The 25397-nt window shown below is 37.4% G+C and overlaps 1 long non-coding RNA gene across 4 annotated transcripts in view; it reads right to left on the bottom strand.

The window, feature by feature from the left end:
- LOC114486474 (uncharacterized) overlaps window positions 1-25277 on the bottom strand; it is a 49127-nt gene extending 23850 nt beyond the window's left edge. Inside the window, exons 1-5 of one of the 4 annotated variants that reach the window (XR_003680280.1) lie at window positions 25108-25277; window positions 16450-16612; window positions 13742-13886; window positions 12733-12937; window positions 3679-3737 (exon numbers count right to left, since the gene is read on the bottom strand). This is a non-coding gene — a long non-coding RNA (uncharacterized lncRNA). The remainder of the gene's footprint in view (window positions 1-3678; window positions 3738-12732; window positions 12938-13741; window positions 13887-16449; window positions 16613-25107) is intronic. The other 3 variants (XR_003680282.1, XR_003680281.1, XR_008617670.1) reach the window with 3 other exon arrangements.
- Between the last annotated feature and the right edge of the window lie 120 nt (window positions 25278-25397).

Here is a 25397-nt window from a genome sequence, read left to right as displayed (position 1 = left end):
CTTCTAAGTTAGAAACTGCTGCATTGCTTCTTTCCAAGTGTATTTGAATCATGTTTCTCATCCTTTGAAAAATGTAAAACAATTTTGGAAGAATTAATTATTCTTTTTTTCATAGCTAGTTAGATAATGCCATTTTATGATAAAATGTTTCTAAAAATTTGAGTGCCACCATAAAAGACACATCTTACATTAAGAAATTAAAGATAGGGCTTCCCTGGTGGCGCAGTGGTTGAGAGTCTGCCTGCCGATGCAGGGGACACGGGTTCGTGTCCCGGTCCGGGAGGATCCCACGTGCCGCGGAGCGGCTGGGCGTCTGGAGCCTGTGCCCCGCAACGGGAGAGGCCACAGCAGTGAGAGGCCCGCGTACCACAAAAAAAAAAAAAAAAAAAAAAAAATTAAAGATAGAAAAAAATAAACATTTAAGATAGAGACAGTCTTCGTGTTTTTCCATTCCGTGAACATATTCTCTTGGCAGTTTTGTTCAAAGGATATTTGTTAGGAGTCCATGTTACACTCATTGTTGGAGATACGGTAAAGAATAGGACCTTATCCCTGCCTTGCAGAAATGCTTTCAGTGTGTCAATGCTGTCATTCTTTCTGCAGTTACCTTTTCTACAGTAAATTAGCAACATGCTTACAATGTTTTACGAATATTCAGTCCCTTAACTCAGCACTAGAGGGAGCAACACTGCAGAAGAAAAGCTGTGAACCTTTGAGCTTCCCAATCACTATAGGACTATTGAAAATTACCAAATTTCAGAAACGAATGGCTGAGAAGTAATAGAATGTCTAACAATCTGTACGGTGAGCAACTTCTATAACCAGACAGGAAAGCACCTTCTAAGTGAGGTTAGAAAGTGGAAGTTGAGGATGCTGCTTTGGATAGCTAAAATCTTTTCCAGGGAATTTTTTTCCAAACTGGGACTTTTAAAGTCCATGCATTAAACAGTATCCAGGAAATGAGGACATATCACTCTTAAGGACTTTGCTGCCAAGTTTTGCTAATTCACTGGGATAAGGTAAGAATAGTTAGGTAGAGAAGAGTTTTTGGCTGAGAGCAATACAGTTATGACCTTGTCATAATAAGGAGACCCCTGAAAACAAAGGACTTTAGAATGAATGATAATTATATTATACAGAGAACATACTATGTTGTCCTTGTTTAAAAACATTTTTAAAAAATTCAAGAAAATTTGAATCAAGGACAAAGAATTAGGGGAAAAATGTTGCAATACTGAGGATAAAAAAATAACTAACATGTCCTAAGTGTCTGTCCTTGTGCTTTACATAAGTTATCCTTTAAGTTTCTCTATGACCCTAATGAGGTAGGCAGTGCCAACCACATTTTTCAAATTAGAAAATAGCCTTCATCCGAACCAAGCATTATACTAATACTTAATTACTTGATCATCACACTGTAATATATTTACATAATAAATATGATCAGAATCGATACAAAACATGGTTAACTTTATTTTGAAATTTCATGCAAACACTGAAAATGTATATTGTCTAAGAAAAGCGAATTTTTGGCGTTTGACATTTAGTGGAAAAATTAATCCTTCAAAAGTAAATTAGACATCTTATTACCAAAAGAGAAAGCTCAGCTCACATTGTTCTTGACTTTTAAAAGTGGTGGTTTTAATTTTAACTCGTTTGAGCTGAGCGTGTAATAGGGTGTGTTTAGTATCAGAAGGCACTAATACCCTATAAAGTCCCTGTAATTCCTTATGCAGATTCAGGTGGTGTTGATGTCACTTTCTTTTGGTGGTTTCGTACTATGAATGTGTCGACATGGATGTGGAGGTATGATGTACCGACTCAGATCCTTTCCAGTAATCCCGTGGCGTTACTGACGGGTATGTCAGATTTGCTAACTCATAGCGGGGATCAAAAGACACTATGAGCTCATATTTTGAGCACAAAGAATGTCCCCTGCTCCCTTACCCTAAATTATGGGAAGCCCTACCATTGGGTTTACAAAGTGGTGGGTTCCCATAGAACCCTGGGAGGAAAGAGAAAAGTGATCACCCCCTGGAGAGTATAGTTCCTGAAGCATCTAACCAGTCCCCAACCCCCCAATTGGAAGAGGCACTAGACTTGCATATTCTAAAATTTGGGGGGTTCTAAAAATTGGGGAATGTTGTTGACTTTTCATCTGGAGATGTCTGAAGGAAGGAAACACACTGATGAGGGGTTTCACTGAAGCAGGAGGCCAGCAGAGCAGGAGAGTGTCGTAGGATACCCTGAAGGGGAGGCGTGAGGGTCACCATATCCCTGCTCCTGGATGGAACGGAAGCCAGTGCTCAAGGGGAGAGCCCAAAGTTCAGCGGAGGGACAGGAGCCACTTATATCATTGTTCAGCAGAAGGGCTTGTGCATCACTGGTGAGGGTCTTGGAGAGATGCACATTGGCTGAGAAAACGCCCATCTGCCATTTACATGGAGACACCCACATCAGTGAAGATAACACATCTGGCTGAATCTGATTGAGCCCAGGGACCCTCTCTCCTCCCTCTGGAAGCACCTGGCTGTGACTTTTTCTGTGGCCAGGAGATCCAATTCCCAGGGCCAAACCAGAGCATGACATCAACAGCAGAAGCCCGCAAGGAGAAACAGGATTGGAGAGAAAATCAGGGAGGTGGAGGAGGACATCATGAGAAGATGACGTACAGGACACGTTTTCAGATCAGTGGACAAAACTCAATGGGCAGGATTGAATTCATCAGGAAGGACTGAGTCAGGGTGGAGCAGAGTGGTTTGTGGGCTCCAATCCAAACTACCATGTTTGAAGCCTGGCTTCTCCATTTACTAGCGATGTGACCTAGAACAATTAATTGTCCCTGCAGCAAGGTTTTTTGAGAAACTTAAATGAGTTAGAACAGTGTCTTGAACATAAGAAACACTCAATACATGTCAGATGTAACGACAATGGTGATGACAAGTTCACCACTCAGACACAAGTGGGCTCATAAACTTGACCCCAGTCAGGAGAAAATACATTCTAAGTTTTTGTATAACTGAGTTCCAATGCTTGATATACACCTCTTTCAATGTGTATGTTTAAATAAAGCATGATTTAAAGTTGTTGTAAATAAAATGTTCTTTTAGCAATTCTAAAACTTGTTGTTAATGAAGTTAAGTTCTTATAGCTTATGCAGTCATAAAATATTACATGTTAATTAAAGTTGAGTTCATAAAAATAAATTATAACCGAAGAGGTTGTTTTATTTAAACAAAATGGAAACATTCTTTACTTTTTAAAATCAAATCTCGAAGCATGGATTTAAAATTACCATCTGGTTTTGAAAACAAATGGCTATCACACACACTACTTTTTGTAAGATGAGATGTTAATTCCTTTGGGTAGCACACAGCCTAGTTCTGGTCCCTGCCTGCCCGTCTAACCACTTACTCTTCTGTCATAATATCCATTCTCTTGCCTTTACACGAGTTTTTTTTTTTTTCCTGATCATAGACACACACACACAGAGATACACACACACACACATCCCTTTGCTGTAGACAACGTTTTCTATTTTCTTCAAATATAATTGTAACTATCCATGAATTCATTCTTTCATCATTCATTTTTCATTTATATCAACATTCATTTTAACATTCATTCTTTCAACAACTATTTCCTGAACAAATAATGTGTTCAGGTATCATTCCGCACCTTTGGAGTAGAGTGATGACCAAAACAGACAAGGTCCCTCATCTCAAAGAAATGGCACACTAGTGGGAAGAGATAGAATAGGAAGAAAAAAAAATGAATGACATTGAAATTTAGATCGGTGATCAGAAAAGACTTCCTGAGTGATAAAAGATGCCAGCTGCTAGGACATAAACTCAATAGTAGCAGAGACTTTTTGCCTCTTCTGTCCACTGCTGTATCCCTGGGTGCCTAGGACAGTGCCAGGAACATAACTGATCCTCCATAAACATCTGTTTTTGATGCAAACATGAATGTAATGGATTCTTTGGAATGCAAGGGCAAAGTGTTCCAGGAGGAATGAGCTTAGCATGTTTGAGGAAGACACACTTTCATCATAAATTATCATAATGCTTTATAATTTCGTGACCCACCCTACTGGGTTTTTCTTCCCTTTGTCATTACCTTCTGCTCCTATCTTTATTATTTCTTTTATTCTACTTTCTTTGGGTTTACTCTCTTTTTTTTCACTTCTTGATTCTAAGGCTTAGTTTACTCATTTTTTTTTTTTACTCCTTTTACTAATGTATGAACATAACACTATAAAATTTATCTAAGTATTGCTTTAACTCTATCCCAGTAGTTTTGATATGCAGTGTTTTCATAACACATAAACGGTTTTATCTCAATTTGGATGTTTTCTTTGACAAGTTAATTACTAAAATGAGTATTTTTAAATCCCTAAATATATGGGCTCTTGGGTATCTTGTTTTTAATTTTGTTATGGTAAGAAAATATGAGTCTCTATGATGTCAATTCTGTGGTATTTGTTGAGACTTGCTTTGTAGTCTAATATAAAGTCAGATTTTGTAAATGTTCCACGTGTGCTACAAAATGATTTTTTTTTCTAATTATTAGATGCAAGTCTGTCTAGATATATTATATCACGTATGTTAACTGTGTTGTTCAAATCACCCATGTCTTTAGGAATTTTTCTTCTGTTTGTTCTAAAGTTTAGGATCACTATTGTAGTCTTGCCGCCTTCTCCTTGTAATCACGTTGGTTTTTGTTTTTCATATTATCAGAATTCACATATATTGTTAGGTGCATGAACAAGTTCAGAATTGATGTATCTTCCTGCTGAATTGCTCCTTTTAATATAATGCTTTAAAAATATAACAATGCTCCCTCCCATCCAAATGTCTATTTTGTCTGATACTGATATGGCCATATTAGCTGGAACCACCATATCATTCTGGTTTTCTACTTTCTATATTTCACTTGTGTCCTTTCTTTTCTTTTCCTATTGGATAAATCACGTTTTTTCACAATTTTCCTTTATTCTTTTTATTATTATGTGGCAAGAATGTATTCACTTTCTATGCTTTAAGTAGATTAATTAACAATGTTCCTATTTAACATGGAAAGTATAAAGATAACCAGACAATATCAAATTGGCAGAATGCATTAACTCTGATCTCCTCTGCTGTCTGTTCACACATCATTGTTAAAATTCATCTTGCTTTTAAGTCAGCATCTCCCTAAATAAGCATTTTTGTTGTATGGATGGTAGTTTTTAGAGTCCATACTAGTTTAGTTGGGTCCATAATGTTTACCTATTTTCTTTCTTTGTTTGTTCCACTGTTTCTTGCACCTCAGAACTTCCTCCTGAGGTTAATTTTTTTCTCTAGTGAAAACTTACTACTTATAAAATCTCACAGTCACTGTCTGAAATGTCTTTATTTTCTCCTCCTTCTTTAGTGATATTTCAGTTTAGCTTAGTTTACGTTGACAGTTATTTTCCACTTTGAAGACATTCTGTTGCTGTCTTCTGGCCTCTCTTGCTGCTGTGGATTACACACTCCTGGTAGTCTAATTATTGTTTATTTATTGATAATCTGTCTTTCCCCTCTGGTTACTTCTAAGATGTTCTCTCTGCTTTTGCATTGTGTAATGTCTCTTTAAGGTGCATTTACTTTTTAATTCATCCTACATAGGAACTGTGCTGTTTCCTCTTTTCCATGACTTCTGTAAACCACTCAGACCATATTGTTTTATATCTTGCCTTTCCACTACTCTCTCTTCTCCTCTGAGGAACTGCTGCTAGCTCTGTGGCAAACATTCTCATCATTCCCCCGTATCTCTTAAACTCTGTCATCTCTTCCATTTTTAGTTCTCGCCATCTGTATCCTGGATAATTTATATATTCTGTCAAGTTGTTTTGCTGTTATTAGTCCTTAGTAGCACTAATACTTCTGCTATTGCTTTTGCAGACTGTCTCAGATGGATTTTTCCCCATATGTTTTGTCATTTTTTTCTAGAGAGCTTGTCTTTAGAGGTGCTTGTTTAGCTTCTTGAAAGAATTCCATGGGAGTGTGTTGGGTCATGTTCCTTCAAACCAGACATTTGAGATGAGGATTCAGTGGCTGTGCTTATTAAAGAAGTGCTCCAGGAAACAGGCAAGGGAGTGGCGGACAAACAGGACAGCGAAGAGGAGGAATCCAAAAAAAGGCATGATCTCAGGCAAAGTCCCACAGAAAGTGCTCTCAGCCTGATCCTGCAAGGGACTCTGGAGTTTGTCACGCCACGGAGTTCTTCCAACTGAGGCGAGGAGCTGAGGAAAGCATGGGGTGGTGGCTGTGTCTTGGAGGGCATTTTCTGAAAAAGGAGACCCAGTAGGTGCTGGATGGAAAAGCACACCAAACAGGGAGTCCCCCACCCAAGAAACAGTAAAATATGGGTCCAGGGGATCTGGGTGAAGCATAGACATTGTCATTACCCACTACAGTGTCTCCGTGGGTGCTTTTGCACTGGATTCTGCCAGGCACTTAAGAGCACAGCTAGCTGAGGACCAATATTTATGTTTGCTTCTAGCTTGGGGATTCTCTGATACCATGTGGGCTTCTATTCTAAAAAGTGAAGGCTCAGGGAGCTGACATCTCATTTAAGACTTGTTTTCACCCAAAGTACAAGCCAAGCTGAGCTTGCATGTCAGCTCCCTGGGCAGCTGAGCCACTTTTTCCCTTCCTAGTTCCTCTTTACATTAAGGGCACATCTCCATGAAGGCTTTTAAGCAAGGTTTCAGTTCCAAACGCTAATCTCCTGCCCCGTGCAAGGATTACAATTCAATCCAGGTGCTAGCTTGTCTAACCTTTCCCTCCCATACCACTCCTTAGGGCTGCTCAGTATAAACTGTAAAGTCCTGCATTTACAGCTCTTTGACTCTGACATTTACATATTTCCTTTTCTTTTGGGAGAGCTTAACTATGCATCAATCTTTTCTTATTTTAAATCTAGATTTTCTAGGAGACTGTGGTGTAGAAGATTTTTCACATAAGTTTGTCTACCATCTTACAGAAATGGGAGGTTCCACTGTAACTTTTGCCTGTTATCATTATAAAAATATAAATAATATAGGAAACTATACTTGATATTTTGTAAAAACCTATAAGGGAAAAGAATCTGAAAAGTTATATATATATTATATATATATATATATATAAAATTGAATCACTTTGCTGTGCACCAGAAACTAACACATCTCACATCAACTATTCTTGAATTTAAATAAACAAATAACAAACAAACAAATAAAAGAATATAATATACCCTCCCTGAGGGTAGATACTGTATTTTTTGATCTCTATAACCTGGGCCAAGTAAATTGTAAGCCTTTGATAAATGCTTTTCCAAAAAATGACTAAGCGGCCCAGAAAATATCTACCTTGAGGAAACAAACTCTATTTTGTTAATAGTCCATATTTGAGACCACAAAAAATGTTTAAATATATACCTGAGAAAGGATAGCCCCAGGTATATATTAGTAGTAATGGCATAGATCCTTTTACAGAAAAAGAACTCAGTGATAACTTTTATTTTTCAGTCACTAGTTTAAAAATGACTTGAAGATCAAAGTGCCTTGGTACTTCCTCTCTACATCTGTTACTAAATAGCTTCACTTTCTCTTTAACTCCTCCGTCAGCAGCATGTCTTCTAAATAGCCACGTGGAGTAATTGGATTCTTCAAGACATACATTGTTCTGTTAATAGCCCCCATCTCAGAAATTTAGGTCTAAAACCTGAGACAGCTTTTACTTCTTTCTCCTGGTCTTTCACGTCACTTAGCTCCCAAGTATGTCAATTCTACCTCCCTGAGTCCTCTCCCTTCAGCCTCACGTCTCTATTCTTCGTTCTGGTCCAGGAAAATCAGGCCAGTCTGACAGCTGGTAGATGTCTCTGCCTCTAGCAGGTCTCTTTCCCATTGTCCAACCTGCAGGTACTATCAATTTAATTCACCTAAAACACAGTTTTAATCATATGTTTTTCTCGTTTAAGAATCTCTGTTTCCTATTTCCTAATGAAATAATAAATTTTCTAATCCACCATTGAAAGTTCTCCTGGATTTGGATCTAACTTATTTCCTTTTCATCTTTTCTACTTCTACTTTTTATCCTCCCCGCCCCCTCTCCTCTCCCACCGGCACTCTGGTCAAACTGAATCTGTTACTGTTTTGATTCTATTATGATCCTTTCTCTCTGCTGATCTTAGTCCTTTTACCTTGACTGTGCTTGGCTTAACTAAAAGTTTCAGTTACACTCGGCTTTTTAATGGTGGGAATTGAATAAATACTTGTGGCATTAACTGTTTTTTGAATTAAGTGCAAGTCCTGAACTGCGTATGATCCTTCGGTCAATTGGCCTTGCATTTAAATGATAGTGGATGTCACTGGAGCTTCAAGGCTTTTTCTACATTCAGCAGGAGTCACTGTAACCAAAGAATGTTAAATGCCATTAGCACCAAAATAATGAACTCCTCTCTTTCACCCTGTCGAGTGCAGGGAATTAGGTGTCGATGGCCTTAGACGTTTGCACTGCAGTCTGGATAGAGATTTTGGCTGTGTCTGTGAAAGGGCTCTTTTTACTTCTCTTTTGGTTTTCAGCTTATTTAATCCTTCAATTTTGGATCTCCTATCTCTTCTCTTTCAAGATGAGTTTTATGTGGAAAGAACTTCACATTCAAACAGGCAGCAAGATTCTTGCCCTGCTAGTCTCGGTTTGGACCCTAGGCATCTTGAGTGGACCCTAAATGGGTCCTTACTGTTAAGTGCAGTGATGGAGAAAAGCTGGAGGGAGGGTATAGAGATCAAAGAGTTCCAGGAACTGAAATGTTGAGGAGTTGATACCCTTGAGAAGGATAAACAGGAACAACACGTCACTATTATAACCAGAAGACGAGATGAATGTAGTTGTGTGCCCTATGCCTACAGATGTATATTTTTTTCTGTAGCATGAAAATAATTGTTTTTAAAAAGTCTCCCTTTTATACTCTTTTTCTTAAAAAAATAATGTTTCTGAGCTAGCTGGAGAAACAACTGAAATGCAACTTTTCTTAGTTTTCATTTTATCCCAAAGAATATGAAAAATCCCCATTTGCTGACTGTATGACAGGAAATGGGGCTGAAGTCTTGAATTCTGATTTTTTTTTCTTTAGTACTTTCCTAAAAGTACTGATGCAGTATTGCCCCTTCTAGTCTTTCCCCTCCTAACGTTGTCTTATAAAGTAACAGCCCAAATAAAGATAGGTGAGAAGCATTTAGGTTTCCAGCAAGAAAATATTTTCACAAATGATTCAAATGCACCTGCACTTTCAGCTATGGTTCCACAGTATTAAGCATTATTCTTATTTTCTCAAATGCAAGTAGCTGGGCTGAAAGCATTCCAGGTTGGTATTAGTGTAACACACAGAAAAGTCAAATAGAAGTTCAAGACTATTTATGCGGAGTGTTATACACGATTCTGCCCAGTATGGTCAACAGCCTTGTGACAGTCATGACTGTGTGGAACCTGCCATTCTGTCTGGAACAGTTTTTGGACTTTTTATAAAGATGGAAAAAGGATTCAGTGAGAATAACTCTATTTACACTGTAGGTGATAGTTGTATTCAGTTTCTTACTGAGATTATGCTATAACCATTATCAGCTCTTCAGTTCCTTTCCAATGGCAATTTTCGTTCTTTAGGAACTGGAGGAAACTCTTAAGCAAATGTACCGGGTATCTCAGCTTGCATCCTGGCATGTAAGAATATCTTTGTAAGTCTGGAGCATTAGGCATGGACAACATAACTGTTTTCCTACCAAGAAAATAGTCTTCCTAAGGTAAGAGTGAAAATGAGTCCAGAGTTTGGTCAAATCCAATGTTATTGTCAGAAGAGAGTGTGTTTGCATTTGTCACTTAATTATCAATCAGCTCAGTCGTCCTCAGCCTGAGAGCAGGGAGCCGCAATGAAAAAGGAAGCAAAACCTCAAAAAGCTGTCATTCTACAGCCTCCATGAGACGTTGAGTCCTGGTGGCACTGGTGACACAGGGACAGAATGTAAGCAGTGTTGACAACAGCTGCAATGGTGATATGGATGATGGTAAAGGGCTTGTTTCAGTGTCTTCTATTCCTGCATATAAGGTATCAGAACCTCTGCCTAGAGATCAGAATCCTTGGTCCTGGGCAACTTGGCATCATCAGTAGTACTTCCTGTGGGGCAGTGTCTGGACAGTGATACTGTCAATGGGTAACAGTGGCATAGCTGCCCCTCTTAGGGGTAATTCGACACATTTTCTCTGGGATCTGGACCGAGAGTTAAAAAAAAACCAAACAAACAGTAGGTTCCCCCATGGCCGTCAACAGAATGTTATTAGGATCCATGTAAGACACCCACTGGATATTCTTAAATTTATTTGGGAAGATCTTCTGAGGGATAGGTTTCTTGAGGAGTAAGTAGCATTGCAGATAGCTTTAAAAAAAGAAAAAAGAAAAAGGTTGTTTTTGTAATCTTTTTCTTGGATCCAAACTGCTGTGATTCAGGAAATGTAGGTGATGATCACAAGAACGATCTCTGCTTTCTCTTCCCGAGTCTTCCAAGCTCTGCTGCTCTTCTGAGTATCTGTGTAGACGCTGAGGTGTGCTGCTCAAATCTGCCTTCCAAATGGTCTGCCACCCAGACACGAGGAGTGCAGGACCTGACAGTCTCCAGCATTTGGCTCCCTTGGGATGTGCCTCAGCTTTTGAACAGAGGTCAAGTTCTCGGGGTGCCCCCCAGCCAGTGATGGAGCAAAGTGATGCTGCAAGGTGGTACAAGGGCTTAGCTTTGGACAATCGTTGCTCCAGAGATCCCTGATGGGCTGGCACACTTTTGCCATGTGTGTGTCATGGTCTGACACCTTCCCCTGCCCAATCCTACCTCCTCCTGTTTCCTTTTAAGGTGTTATACTCATTAATAAACCATCTGCGCACACAACTCATGCCCGTATCTGCTTTCTAGAGAGTCCAACAGGAAGGGTAGCTCACACTGTCCTTGCTCCATACAGTTATGTTATGATATTCTGTGCAACAAAATATCCTTCTGCCCTAGGACCTCCCTTATTAATTTTTTCTTATGCAAAAAGTCAAGTTGATGCTGTTAAAAGAGACCAAGTTTGGATTCAGATTATTCTGGGTTGGAATCTCAACTCTGCCTTATTATACTTAGCAATGTGAACTTGACCAAGCTGTTAACTTCCATGACCTCTATTTTCTTATCCTTCCAGTCTAGGCCTGAGCTAGAAAGAGATCCCCCATTGAATGGAAACATGGATGCGTATAATTGCTGTGCAAAACAATTAAACATCCTCTGAACAGTTCCGAAGACAGAGGTCTAATTTTATGCTCACTGTGGGCTATATGGATGTAGTTATATTTACTCGTAAGTTTTTTCCTTTCCTTTATAAGAAGAATTTACCACTAACGTGTAAAACGAATGAAACATTATTTTTTCTCCTTCGTCCGATTGAAAAGAAATGCCCTTCTCTGTAAAAGTTTCTTGCGCATTTTTTCCCTTTCCCTTCAGAATTCCTATTTTTATATCTCATCTCCTGCCTCTCCTTAAGTAAATCTTTTCCTTAAAGTTTTGTATATTTTCATATCCATTGACTAAGTTATCGTCATTGTTTTGTTTTCCAATGAGGAGAGGTATTAGCTCTCGGTCTTTATAATTAATAGGTCGGATTTCGGAGGTGAATTATGTCCATTTGGTTATTTACTACATTTCAAAAGAGAGGTTTCACTCCATTGAGCTTCCTTTCTGTCTTTTAAAATAATTACTTGAGACATTTTCCCTGGTGTTTTTCCATAGAAACAAAAATTGGGAGAGAGATGGAAGGAGGAGAATTATGGAAAATATTTTAAGTGAAATTAGTGTTTTGTTTTGTTTTTTTTGCTTTTCACTTTCCCTGCCAAGTTTAAAACCATGAAATCTTGACTAGAAACTAAATACAAAAAAGCCCCAAATAAACTGAACCTCGCTTAAGTATGGTTACATATTCCTATACTATGTTTTGAGAAGGGATCTTTTCGATGTAATGAGTATTTATAATAAATAAAAACCAAATAAGAGCATCCTACGATTTTATGTGTTTTACAGTTTGCCAAGGATTTTCACTTTATCTTATTTTAATCTTGTGTAAAAAATACCCAAAAGCCTGAACTGTTCCTTCTGGACTTTCCAGAGTCTTCTTTATACAACACTAACTAAGAAGACTGAAAGTGTGTAATAGAACGTTAAAATGAAAGTTTTGCTTAAGACCTTAAGACCACAGAGCCCAGAGATTCCAGGCACACACGGAACAGTCCTCCCCCAAAGAAATATGGATATATAAAATATATTAAAATATACCATAAGAAATGAAAATATTTCTACCACCTAAATCAGTAAGCCTATTCTTAGCAATGTATACAAAAAAATAATTCAACACAGGAAAGTAGGTGAGTACAGAAGATCTCTATATGGGTTTATATAAAATAGAAAAAAAGAAGAAGAAATCACCTAAATGTTCACCTGTTAGCTGATTTCCTATTGATATTAGAATAAAATTCAAGATCTTTCTTATGACCTTCCCAGGCTTTGCGAACCTGTCTCATCTGACCCTTTTATGCCTTTAAAACACTTCAGTCACTGGCCTTCTATTAATGCCTCAAAGGTCCTTCCACCACAGGGCCTTTGTACATATTCTCTTGACTTACACCATGATTAATTTCCCTGACCTCTCTTACCTTTCACCTGAGTTACTCCTCATCTTCCAGGCTACAGCTGAAATGTCATTTCCATGGGGAAATTTTCCTGGCTAGATCTGATCTGGTGATAATATGCTCTCATCATACTTTGTTCTTTCCCTTTATAGCACTTATCACAATTTTATTTTTATCAGTGCTTCTTTTCATTTATTTAACGGCTTTCTTCCTTGCTAGACTTAAAGTTCTAGAAAAACAGAAGACACGTCTCTTGTTTAATGCTGTTTTTTCCTACCACATGTGAAACACACAGTAGACCATCAATAAATATTTATTGACAGAATAAATCAATCCAAGTCTTAATTCTCTTGGTTTCAAGAAACAAATGCTCTGTGAGGCTTGTGGAACCGAGAACATCAACCTGTGGATTTTCAGGACTTCATTTTCCTCAAGCTCTAATGAACTGGGCTTTCTCTTGCTTAAGACAGATATCTTTTTCTTTCCCCCCCCCAAATGAATCATGAAAAAAGGGAAATGAACCTTGAAATGGTTCATATTTGCAAAAGAATAAAAAATCGTACGTGACTGGGCCAATGTAATCTTAGTGCTTAACTGACTTTGTTAAATGCCCTCAGGATCTGTTTCCCAGATTAGCCTTTGTGATCTGCTATTCCAGGAACAACATCGGGTTCTTTTTTTTTTTTTTTTTTCTTTTTTTGACTCTAACCCTATATCCTTTTATAGTATTTCCTAAGGAAGTTCATCTGTATTCACATCCTCAACAGAGGAACTTGTAAATATTCAGTATTACATGCATGTGTCTGAGTCTGTATTTCCAGATTTATAAGACACATAGTATGGAGATATAGATCTTACTCATGCTTTTATTTTTGTATAAACTTTATGAGTAGCCTTCATTCCTACAAACCAGCTTTGGGGAAACTGCACTCTGGTTTCTACTGCTTAACTCATGTAACTATAGCATGATTCAGAACAAAGCTCATTGTTTTATAAACAACACACTGGGTTCAAAGTCCTATTGGGCTCATACCTGCAAGTGTCCTCACTGATATTTCTCCAAGAACACAGCTCTCTGCTCTTCACCTCTGCAGTTCTTCCCTCTTGAATCTCTGCTCTCATTTTAAAAGGACTTAAGGACAGGAGAATATCAAGATCTCCATGAAGCTTGCTATGGGCTAGAGGGAGGAAAAAATATATATAAATAAAATTTAAAAAATATATATATATACAAATGAACTTATTTACAAAACAGAAATAGACCCACAGACATAGAAAACAAACGTATGGTTACCAAAGGGGAAAGGAAAGGGGAAGGATAAAATAGGAGTTTGGAATTAACATATACACACTACTATATATAAGATAGATAACCAACAAGGACCTCCTGTATAGTGCAGGGAACTATACTCAATATTTTGTAATAACCTACAAGGGAAAAGAAGCTGAGAAAGAATATATATATATATATATATATATCTGAATCACTGTGCTGTACACCTTAAACTAACATGACTTTGTAAATCAACTATACTTCCATAAAATTAAATAGATACTTTATTGCTAAAAAGTGCTTAGGGCTTCCCTGGTGGTGCAGTGGTTGAGAATCCGCCTGCCGATGCAGGGGACACGGGTTCGTGCCCCGGTCCGGGAAGATCCCACATGCTGCGGAGCAGCTGGGCCCATGAGCCATGGCCGCTGAGCCCGCGTGTCCGGAGCCTGCGCTCCGCAACGGGAGAGGCCACAACAGTGAGAGGCCCGCGTACCACAAAAAAATAAAATAAAATAAAAATAAAAATAAATACAAAAAATAAAAAGTGCTAACCATCATCTGACAATGCAGGGTTTTCACAAACCATCAGTTTGTAAAAAAACACATCTGCGAAGCGCGATAAGGCAAAGCACAATAAAACAAGGTTTGCCTGTAAAAAAAAAAAAAATAAAGAGATGATAGACGACTACTTGTTTGGCCTTTTCTCATTTGTCTTCTGGGTTATCTATGTTTTGCACCTGAAGGGAGAAGAGACATAGTAGTGGACACAAGAATGCTGCCTTCTAGGCTAACTTGATCTGGGGAGGAGTGTGTTGGCTGGAACCAGAGCCCATGCTATGGGGGAGAAACACTGCAAAGCCACATTGAAGGGGGTGCCATGACTGCAGTTACAGAAAGAAAGGGCTGTAGCAATCAATTTCACATCTACTGTGTGGTAGACACTGTGCTAGATCCACAGTAGAACGATGCAAAAAATGAGGTATTTGGGAAACAGTCCGGGATTCGGAGAGGGAAAAGCATAAAAGAAATCATTCGGCAGTTGCATGAGCAAAAGCAAGGGTATTGAGGCGGTTAGAGCAGGGGTGTGTACTGGAGCTGTGAGTAGTAGAGTTTGGCTGGAATTTAAGGGGTCAGGATCAGGCAAGCTTTGTGAGGACCTTAAGTGACAGAGTGAGTCATGGGAGATTTGTGAGTGTGATGAAGATGCACTTTAGGAGGATTAATATAATATGTACGTGTAAAATGCTTTAGGGTGAGAGAGACCATGATTAAGTCTCAAGTGGTTGATATAGTAACCAATGAGACTCTCAGAGACAAGGGAAGCAGAAAGAAAGGAAAGAGGTGGAGGGAAGTCATTGCTAAGAATAACATGGATGATTTAATAACTGTATGAGGCTGGAGGGAGGAAGAGGAAGAAAGTGAGCATTGAGTTCAAGATCCCTCCAAGACTTTAAATCTGAGTTATCTGAACAATTAAAGAGAGAATTGGGAGCTGAGGCTAGTTCAGGAGTGCGGGAACGAGGAAGAGGGAAAGAGAAGGAATATACTATAGATAGTTTACATTTTGATTAGGCCTACAGTGCACTCTAATAATATATGTTTCAGAAAAACTGTTTAGATTTTTTTTTTTTTTTTTGTGGTATGCGGGCCTCCTTCTGCTGTGGCCTCTCCCGCTGCGGAGCACAGGCTCCGGACGCACAGGCTCAGCGGCCACGGCTCACGGGCCCAGCCGCTCCGCGGCATGTGGGATCCTCCCAGACCGGGGCGCGAACCCGGTTCCCCTGCATCGGCAGGCGGACGCGCAACCACTGCGCCACCAGGGAAGCCCCAAACTGTTTAGATTTTTACTGAAGTCCTAAATATATGGAGAAATGTTTCCTGTCCACTAACGATATTCTGGGTTTTCCCTACTGCCCTCCAAAATTATGTCTAACCCTTATGTAATTGTGGAGCAAACATATTGAATTTGCTTGTTTACTTATTGCTCCTCTGCAGTGCTCTCTATGCTCATCAAATCCTAGTTATATTCCCAGTACCAATAGGTTTCTGGTGGGCGTGGGGAGAAATACATTTATTATCTTTTCACTAGTTTCTTCACCAATGGGGGAGGGGAGGGAGGTCCAAGAGGGAGGGGATAAATGTATACATGTAGCTGATTCACTTCGTTGTACAGCAGAAACTAACACAGCATTGTAAAGCAACTATACTCCAATTAAAAAAAAAAGAGAGAGATTGTGAAATACTCAGCTGATACAACAGTGAGGTTGGATAAGATGCTTGGCGTACTGCCTGGCACAGAGCAGTTGCTCAAATTACCTGTCACAGTTGTGACTCTTCATGAAAAAAAGGAGCGAATTTTTGTACCTTCCAGGCAAGCTCATAAAGAAAAGATTTTCTATTCTCCCCTTCAGACTCCTTCTCTGGCCAAATGATCTGCATTATTATTTCCCAACACTTTCTGTTCTTACCTAAGTTCTGAAGATGACTGATTGCTTCTACTTTCTGCTTCGCAGAGACTGGTCAGAGAAAGAGCTGATACAATTTGCAGAAAGAAGAGAGGCACTCACCAGCCGGGCAATGGAAAGTTTGGATTTGATTGTTTGAATCATGATTTCGTTATCTCATGGCTAACTGAATAAGGAAATGAAGATTAAAGTTAACTTGTAATTCCTGTAGCCCAAGAGTTGTATTTGGCACGATGACTCAGCAACATTAACTGTATTTAGAAGTATTTTCTGGAAGTTATCCTGGTAAACAATCAGTTGTGAGGCCATTATATCACCATGTTTCTCAAGCTGGGATATGTGCATTGGACGCTTGACACCACAGAGTAATCATGGAGCATATTCCTAAGGCATGGATTTTACTCAAAGATATGCTTTTTTCCCTATTAACATCAACTTGAATATATTACTTAGTCATTGAACAAATATTTATTGCATTCTGGCAGAATGTCGGATTCTGGGAAATACTGATTTAGAAAATGGATATGGCTCTTTGGTGGTGGTGCTGGGGTTACAGTGTATAACGAAAAATTTGTTTGCATTTTTAAGTTGAAAATTAAGATGACAAGAAATTTTGGTCTTGAGGGGGACTTCGGATTAAACTGCCAAGTTCATGAAGGTATACATTCACTCCCCTCAAATACTGAGGGTGACTCTAAGGAAAAGCTTGGGAGGTAAGTAAGGAAAGCTGCAGAAGCATGAGAGAAACAAGCCCTAATGTGTTTTACTGGAACAGACAGAGTAGTCTAAGGTCCCTACTCTGCCTATAAACTGCCAAAACTGTGAGAGGTTGGCAGCCTTTAGGGAATAGATATTGTCTTCATTGAAACTAGTCATTAATCCCTGGCCCCCAAAATCCACTTTGCCTGTGGCTTCTGATCACTGGTAGAACAAGCATGACTTTCTCTCTCTCTTATTATCCAAGTGAAAATTTGGAAGGGGCTGGAGAAATATATTTTTACCCTCCTATACCCTGAAAAGAGTGCTTTGTTAGACATACACAGAATAATAATAGCTTTAAAAGAGCATGTGTTTAATTTTGTAAACTCCAAGTAACATGTATGATGTAGATAAGCACACATGTACAATACACATCTGGAGTTTTATATATATCTACATGAATACAGAAAAATATAATAATTAGACATATTGAAATATACTCTCTAGGATTTGGGCAGATCTGACATATTGTATAACATTGCTTCTACAATTTTGCCTACTAAATTCTTAAAAATTTAAACATATTAAGAGAAAGTGAGTTTTAATAAAAATAAGTAATTGTAGAATTCACAAAGGGAAAGCAATTACATGACCTTTAACTGAGGCTAATTAGTTTAGTATAAGATCTCTGGATGTCTATTTAAAGGATTATATAGGAAATACTTATAACTACCATATCAAGTATTAACAGGTTTCTTTTTAAATATGTCAAGCAGTTTACTTTTTCAAGTCATATAATTAATACCTTTGAAATGTTTACAATATTAATTTAATGAGCTATTGTCAGAAATACTCCAGATGTAAATAATTTAATCAAATTTATTACAGTACCCAAATTAGCAACATAAAAATTCATTTATTTTTATTATATAGTAAAGTAAAAATAGTTTTACTATTTTCAGCTTGAATAAATAAAAGTGTATAGTTTCCTGAAGTAGTTCATTTAACTAATGACAAAAGTATGAATCTTCTCTATTAATTGTGGAGATATTTATATTTGCCAACAATCATGTCTTTACTAAATCTGAAGAATGTTGGAGCCATCCCAGTACACTTTTAATGTACAAATACAGATTTGAGGTCCCTTTCCCATTCTCTGTCTACATTATTTTTAATTCGTCCTTGATATTACTTATATAATTTTTTCTTTTAATTTCCTTCCATTTCACCAAGCAATATTAATAAACAGTATATCTAGATTTGCCTAGCCCAACTCAAAGAAACCAATACTCATGAAATTAACATCGCTGAGATTTTCTACCAAACCAATGTAAAGGCAGTGTTGTCAACATGCTCCAAATATAAATCCTAATGGGCAAGTGGATACTATTGCTTCCTGATAGTTCATAGTCATGCACTGAACTTGGGTGGTCACCACGGCCCACCTAGAATGAGGAACTCTCCAGTTTGGAGGTGCCTTAGGCTCAGAGAGGGCTACTTAGAGCCATACAAGGTAGTTCCTTGTTGTATCACAGAAGCCTACTTCTACATTCTATTCTTTTCTGCCTCACTTGGCCTGTAGTAACAACAGAAAAATAAAGAGTAAAAAAAAAGGACAATTATCTGGAAAACTCAGATTCCTTTAACACATTTTCATTGATTGTCTATTGTTTCCCAGATAATGCAATAGATATTGAAGCTACAGAGTTGAAGACACAGTCCTAGCTTTGAACTTTTTTGAGTTCAAAACCTCATGGGAAGGGAGACATATAAATAAGTCGAATACAGAATAGTTCAATAAAAGATATAACCACGAGCAAAGAATATAATTAAAAAACCATGTTTAATAGCTGCATGAGGGAGAGAACAGCATTTCAGACAAGTGGAGCAAAATCAAGGGCAAAGACCTAGAAGACATAAAAAAAATGATTTCTTTATGGATAGTGGGTGTGCCATATGCCTAGAGCATAAGGTGTTTGGATGATATTTTAAAATATGACTGGGAAAGTTAGAGTGCAAACTAAAGCATTTGGCTTTTATTGAGCAGATCAGTCTTTCCCCAAATTTAATAGTGTTGAGAATCACCTAGGATGCTTGTAAAAGTATATTGGTTTCTTGTTGGAAGACCCCTTCCCCTGATCCAGTAGGTCTTGCCAGAATTAGGCCCAGGAATTAGCATTTTAAACAACCATTATGGTGCAGGTCATTGGCAGACCATACTTTGAGGGATTGGGGAGGAGTGACATGATTAGATCCGTGTTTATAAAGATAAGTCTGGAAACTGTGGTAGAAAAGGAGGAGGAGGACAATTCAGCCATGGAAACACCAGTTAGCGGGTAACAAAATAGTCTCAGTGAGAGACAAGAAGAGCATGAATTAAGGCAGCAGCAGTGGGATGGGGAAGAGAGATATGATAGGTAACTTATGAAGTAAATCTGAGAGACATTCATAATCAATTGAATGTGTGTGTTGGAGAGCTGATTCAGTCAAAATTGTATGGTATAGGGGATGTGGCAGCATGAACAGAGACTGGGAATCAGAGGAGTGTGGGGTTGTGGAACAGTAAGTTCCATTATTGACATAGTGAGTTTGAGGTGCACTATTAGGACATTTTTCTCCCATCACAGATAGTGGAGTCCTTTGCTGTTATCGTAAGCAAAATGAGGAACTCACAGGAATCCTGGGACACCTTAAGGAATCTGAGAAGTAGGCTGTTGGCTTAGATTAAGGGACACAAATACCATCGAGTCAGTCACTGAGGGAGAGACTGAACTCTCTTTTTCCTCTCTTTTCAGTTCCAATTTCAAAATATTTGGGAAAGATCTTGATTGGTCTAGCTTTGGCCATGTACCCATTAAATGTCAAATGAGATGTGGTTAGGAGGCTGGGGTCACAAACTAACATTGCAGATCCCATAGTAACCAGGTAGATCAAGAGAAGGGAGAATTCCTCGGACAAAGATGCTGGGCAGATAATATTGTAGGATTTACCAAAGATACCTGTGGGACATCCATTTGGAGAAGTCAAACTTGAAATAATAACTAAGGGAATTTGTTGGCTGCCTTCTGCATGGCAAACATTTTGCTCGGTACATATTTCATTAAGTCATCCCAACAGTCCACAGTAGTAAATACAACATTATCATACCCATTTTCAACTGAAGAAATTGAGTTTCAGAGAAGTAAGAAAACTTTGCCTGAGGTCATACAGCAGGTAGTAACAAAACTTTCAGGAAAGTCTATGCTTTTTGATTATCACAACCATATTAGCTAAAGCCATGAGGATGAATAAGATCTCTCCTAGAGGGAGTAGAAAGTGATAAAGGAAGAGAGTGTACAGTGGAACCCACTTTTAGGGCATGAGCAGCCAAAGAGGATTTATCGAAGGGGATTGAGGAAAGGCAAGATATTAAAGAGAAGAAGAGTTTGATGTGTTAAAACTAAAGGAAGCAAGTTTTCAAAAAGGAAGACTAAGTCAAGAGTGTCAAAGTGGCAGAGAGAAGCCAAACAGAACTAAGGCTAAAAGAAGCTGCAGCATTTGGCAATTACACCTCATGAGAATCTTCTGTTCCCTGTCCCATTGTGACTGATAGTTTAGGCCCTCACCATCTCTTCCCAGGACTACTGTAAAAGCTTCCTGTTTTGCAACCCTGTCTCCATTCTCATCCTCACCAATCTAACTTCCACATTGCATTCAGAGAGATCTTTTAAAATCAGGGACCACAGCATCTCATGCTTGCTTAGAAAACCTGGGAAGAAGCTCCACATTGTTTAGTTTGAAATATATCCCATCATAAGCCAGTCTCTAGCAATCCTTTCAGCTCCAGCTCACTGTATTTTTATTTATGCTACTTTAAGGTACTTACAGTTCAAGCATGCGAGGTCTTAGGAGCTTCTGAGCATCTGCACATGCTGTTCTTATTGCTTAGGAGACTTTAAGCCTTTTTTTCCCAAATTAGGCTGGTAATGGAAAGATTCTATACCTTGGTTGTAGTGCTAGTCACATCGCACTATATATTAGTCAAAACTCATAGAACTGTAAACCTAAAAGATTAGATTTGACCATATGTAAATTTTACCTAAATAAACGCTACTCAAAGGAATCTGGAGAGTCCCTAAATATTTGGCAATTAAAACATTTCTAAATAATCAATGAGTCAAAGAAGAAATTTCAAAAAAATTTTAAAAATATAAAGTCAATAGCACCAAAATTATTTTTAAGCTAAATAAATAAATAAATAGATATCTCTAACTAAACTGATCAATAAAAAGTGAGAAAATGAAAACTACCAATATCAGGAATAAAAAGGGATATCGACAAAAATCCTACAGTCATCAAAGGGATACTAAGGAAATATTATGAATGACAGTGTGCCAAGACATTCAGAAATTAGATTAAATGTACAAATTCCTTAAAAAGCACAGAGTATACAAACTGATACAAAAAGAAGCAGAAGATCTGAATACTATTGTATCTAGTAAGGAAATTAAGTTCTTAAAGAAAAGTTATTGTACCAGGAAAACTCCAGGCCCACATGACTTCAATTATAAATTCTATAAAAAACTTGAGGAAAAAATAATAATCTTACAAAATTCTTTCAGAAAACAAAGGCGGAAGGAGCGTTTTCAAATTCATTTTATGAGGTCAGCAAAATCCTGATGTCAAAACTGAATAAAAACTTTGCCAAAACAAACAAATAACAAAACTCCCCCCCAAACCCAAAACCAAAAGTCAAAACACAAAGAAAGGAAAAGAAAGCTATAGACTAATGTCCCTCATTAAGATAAAAGTAAAATTTCTAAATAAGGTATTAGTAAATTGAATCTAGGAATATATAAAAATAAGAGAATATCATCACCAGGGAAATTTATCCCTGGAAGGTAAGGTTGGTTTAATACTAAAAAAAAAAAAATCAAACAATTAATTTTGGCTTGTTCATGGAATAAATGAGAAAAGCATATTACCAGCATAATAGATCCAGAAAAAATTTGACAGAATTCAACATCCATTTATGATAAACTCTTTCAGCAAACTATGAAGAGCAGTAAATATCCCCAGCCTGATGAAAGAGATCTATAGATAACCTGAAGGTAACATCTTAATAGTGAAAGACTGAATCCTTTTACCACTCATATTAAGAACAAGCCAATGATATCAACTTTCATTATTTCTATTCAACATAATATAGGAGGTGCTAGCTAGGGCAATAGGCAAGAAAAAGGAAACAGGATACAGATAGGGAAAAAAGAAGTAAAACTTTACTTATAGATGACATAATCATGAATGTAGAAAATCTTAAGTGATCTGTAAAAATACTAGAACTCATAAATGGATTTAGCAATATTGCAGGATACAAAGTCATTTCTATATTCTAGTAATGAGCACTGGAAAATGATATTTTAAAATACTATTTATAGTAGCATCAAAATCGTAAATATTTTGAGATAGATTCCGTGAATTGTGTATAAGACCTCTACAATGAAAATTTGAAAACATGTCTGAGAGGTAAAAGAAGACTTAAATAAGTAGAGAGATGTATTGTGTTCCTGGACTGGTCAACTCAATGTTGCTAAGATGCAAATTCTTCCCAAATTGATTTATAGATTCAACACAATCACAATAAAAATCTCAGCAAAATTTTGTACAAATTGACAAGCTAATTTGAAAATTTATACAGAAATGAAAAGTGCCTTGAACTGCTCAAATAATCTTGAAAATGAAGAACAAATTTGGAGAACTTAACCTACCTGATTTCAAGACTTGCTATAAAGCTACATTACCAAGGGTGATAATGGCAAAAGGTAAGACATATGGATCAATGGAATAGAACAGAAAGCTCCAGAGGAAACCTATATTTGGTCAAGTGATTTTTGACAAAAGTGGCAAGCTAGTTCAGTGGGGAACAGAACAGTTTTCAGAAAATAAATTTACACATGAAGAAAAGGAATCTCAACCTCTATCTCATAGCATACACAAAAATTGACCATAGACCTAAACACAAATCTATGACTGTATTTCATATTTCTAGAAAATATGTAGGAGAAAATATTTATGATTTTAGGGTAGATAAAGATTTCTTAGAGAGGAAAGTCAAAGCACTAACTAGTAAATAAAGAAAAATTAATCATTGGACTTGATCAAAATGAAAGCATTTTTTTAAACTACCATTAAGAAAATGAAAAAACAAGCCACCAACTGGCAGAAAATATTCTCAGTTTATTATATAGCTGACAAATGATGTATCTGAACATGTAAAGAAAAGTTACAATTTAATAATATGATAAGCAACCAATTAAAACAAAATGGGCAAAAGTTTGAAGACACTTCACAAAAGAAGTATATTAATTTTCTTTTGTGGCATAACATATTGCCATGAATTTAGGTAGGTTATAACAATACTCATTTATTATCTCACGTATCTGTAGGTCAGTAACCTAGGTGGGCTCAACTGAGTGCTTTGTTTAGGGTTTTTCAAGACAGAATTAAGATGCTGGACTGACTGGGCTCTTATTTGGAGGCTCTGGGGAAGAATCCACTTCCAAGCTCATTCAAGTTGTTGGCAGAATTCGGTTTCTCATGGTTGTAGAAATGAAGTCCCCATTTCCTTGCTGGTTGTTGGCTGGGGACTGTGTTCAGCTTCTAGAGGCTACTCTCAAGTCCTTGTGCTGTGGTCTCTTCATATAAGCAATAGAAAATCTCTTCACATCGAATCTTTCTTGTTCTGCAGATCTGACTTTTTCTTCTACTATCAGCCTGTGAAAACTCTCTGCTCTTAAAGGGCTTATGTGATTAAATGAAATCCACCGGGATAATCTACCTATTTTTAAAGTCAACTAATTAGTAACTCTAATTACATCTGCCAAATGCCTTTGCTATGTAACATAATGTAATCATGGGAGTAATACCAGGAGCAAAGGTCATGGAAGTCATCTTAGAATTATGCTTACCACAAGAAGATATATGAATGACCAAAAAACTCATGAAAATATATGCTCAAAATCATTAGTCATAAGGGAAATGTGAATTAAAACCACAGTCAGGAAACTGTCCACACCCCATATGAGGTTTAAAATTTAAAAAAATCAAAAACAATAAAAAAGCACTAACAATACTAAATATTGCCAAGACTGAGGAGCAACTGGAACTCTCATGCTTTTCTGGAAGGAATGTTTTAATCACTTTGGAGGACATTTTGGCAATTTCTGTAAAGTTAAATGTACAATTACTATATGAACCAGAAAATCCAGTGCTTGGTATTTACCTGAAAGAGATGAAAACTATATTTACAGAATTTCATTGAAGCTTTATTCATCATTGTCAAAAACTGGAAATAACCCAAATGTATATCTATAGGTAAATGGATAAACAAATTGTGGTATATTCATACAATGGAGTTCCCAGAAATAAAAAGGAATAAATTACTGATGCAAGCAACAGCATGGATGAATCTCAGAAATATTATGCTTAACCAAAGAAGCCAGACACAAAAGAATTATACTGTATGACTACATTTATATGACATTTCTAAATAGGCAAAACTAATCTCTTGTGATAGACCTTAGATTAGTGGTTACTCTAGGTGGGTGACGGTGATACTGACTAGCCAGAGGCAAAAGAGAACTTCCCAGAGAAATGAAAATATTCTATATCTTTTTGGGATCATGGTTATGTCAAAGCATTTTAGATTTTACATGTTTAATGGATGGTTTTTATTTTATGAAAATTATATTTAACAAAGTTGATTTTAAAATATATTGTATATATTTCTAATGAAAACAAAAATGTTTTGTCTTCTTTTAATGTTAACACTGTTCTGGAATTAAGAATTGATAAAATTAGAGACAAAATACAATTAAGCTGTAAGTATTTGAGAGAGGGAAACAAGTTGGCTTAGTCACTTTGGGCTGCTGTAACAAATTACCATGGATTGGCAGGCTTAAACAACAACCACTTATCTCTTACCATTGTGGAGGCTAAGAAGTCCAACATCAAGTCACCGGCAGATTTGGTTCTTGGTGAGGGCTCGCTCTCTGGTTTGCAGCTATCTGCCTTCTTGGTGTGTCCTCACATGGTAGAGAGCAGAGAAAGCAAGCTCCATCTCTTTCTCTTCTTATAAGGACATGAATCCCATCATGGGAGCTCCACCTTCATGACATCATCTAAATCAAATTACCTCCCAAAGGCCCCACCTCCTAATGCCACTGAGGGTTAGAGTTTCAACATGTAAGATGGAGGGGGGGGGGACACAAACA

Source organism: Physeter macrocephalus, chromosome 6 (genome assembly GCF_002837175.3).
Source record: "Physeter macrocephalus isolate SW-GA chromosome 6, ASM283717v5, whole genome shotgun sequence".
Classification (NCBI taxonomy): domain Eukaryota; kingdom Metazoa; phylum Chordata; class Mammalia; order Artiodactyla; family Physeteridae; genus Physeter; species Physeter macrocephalus.
Note: the sequence above shows the minus strand (reverse complement) of the source record. Positions and strands in the feature narration are given on the sequence as shown.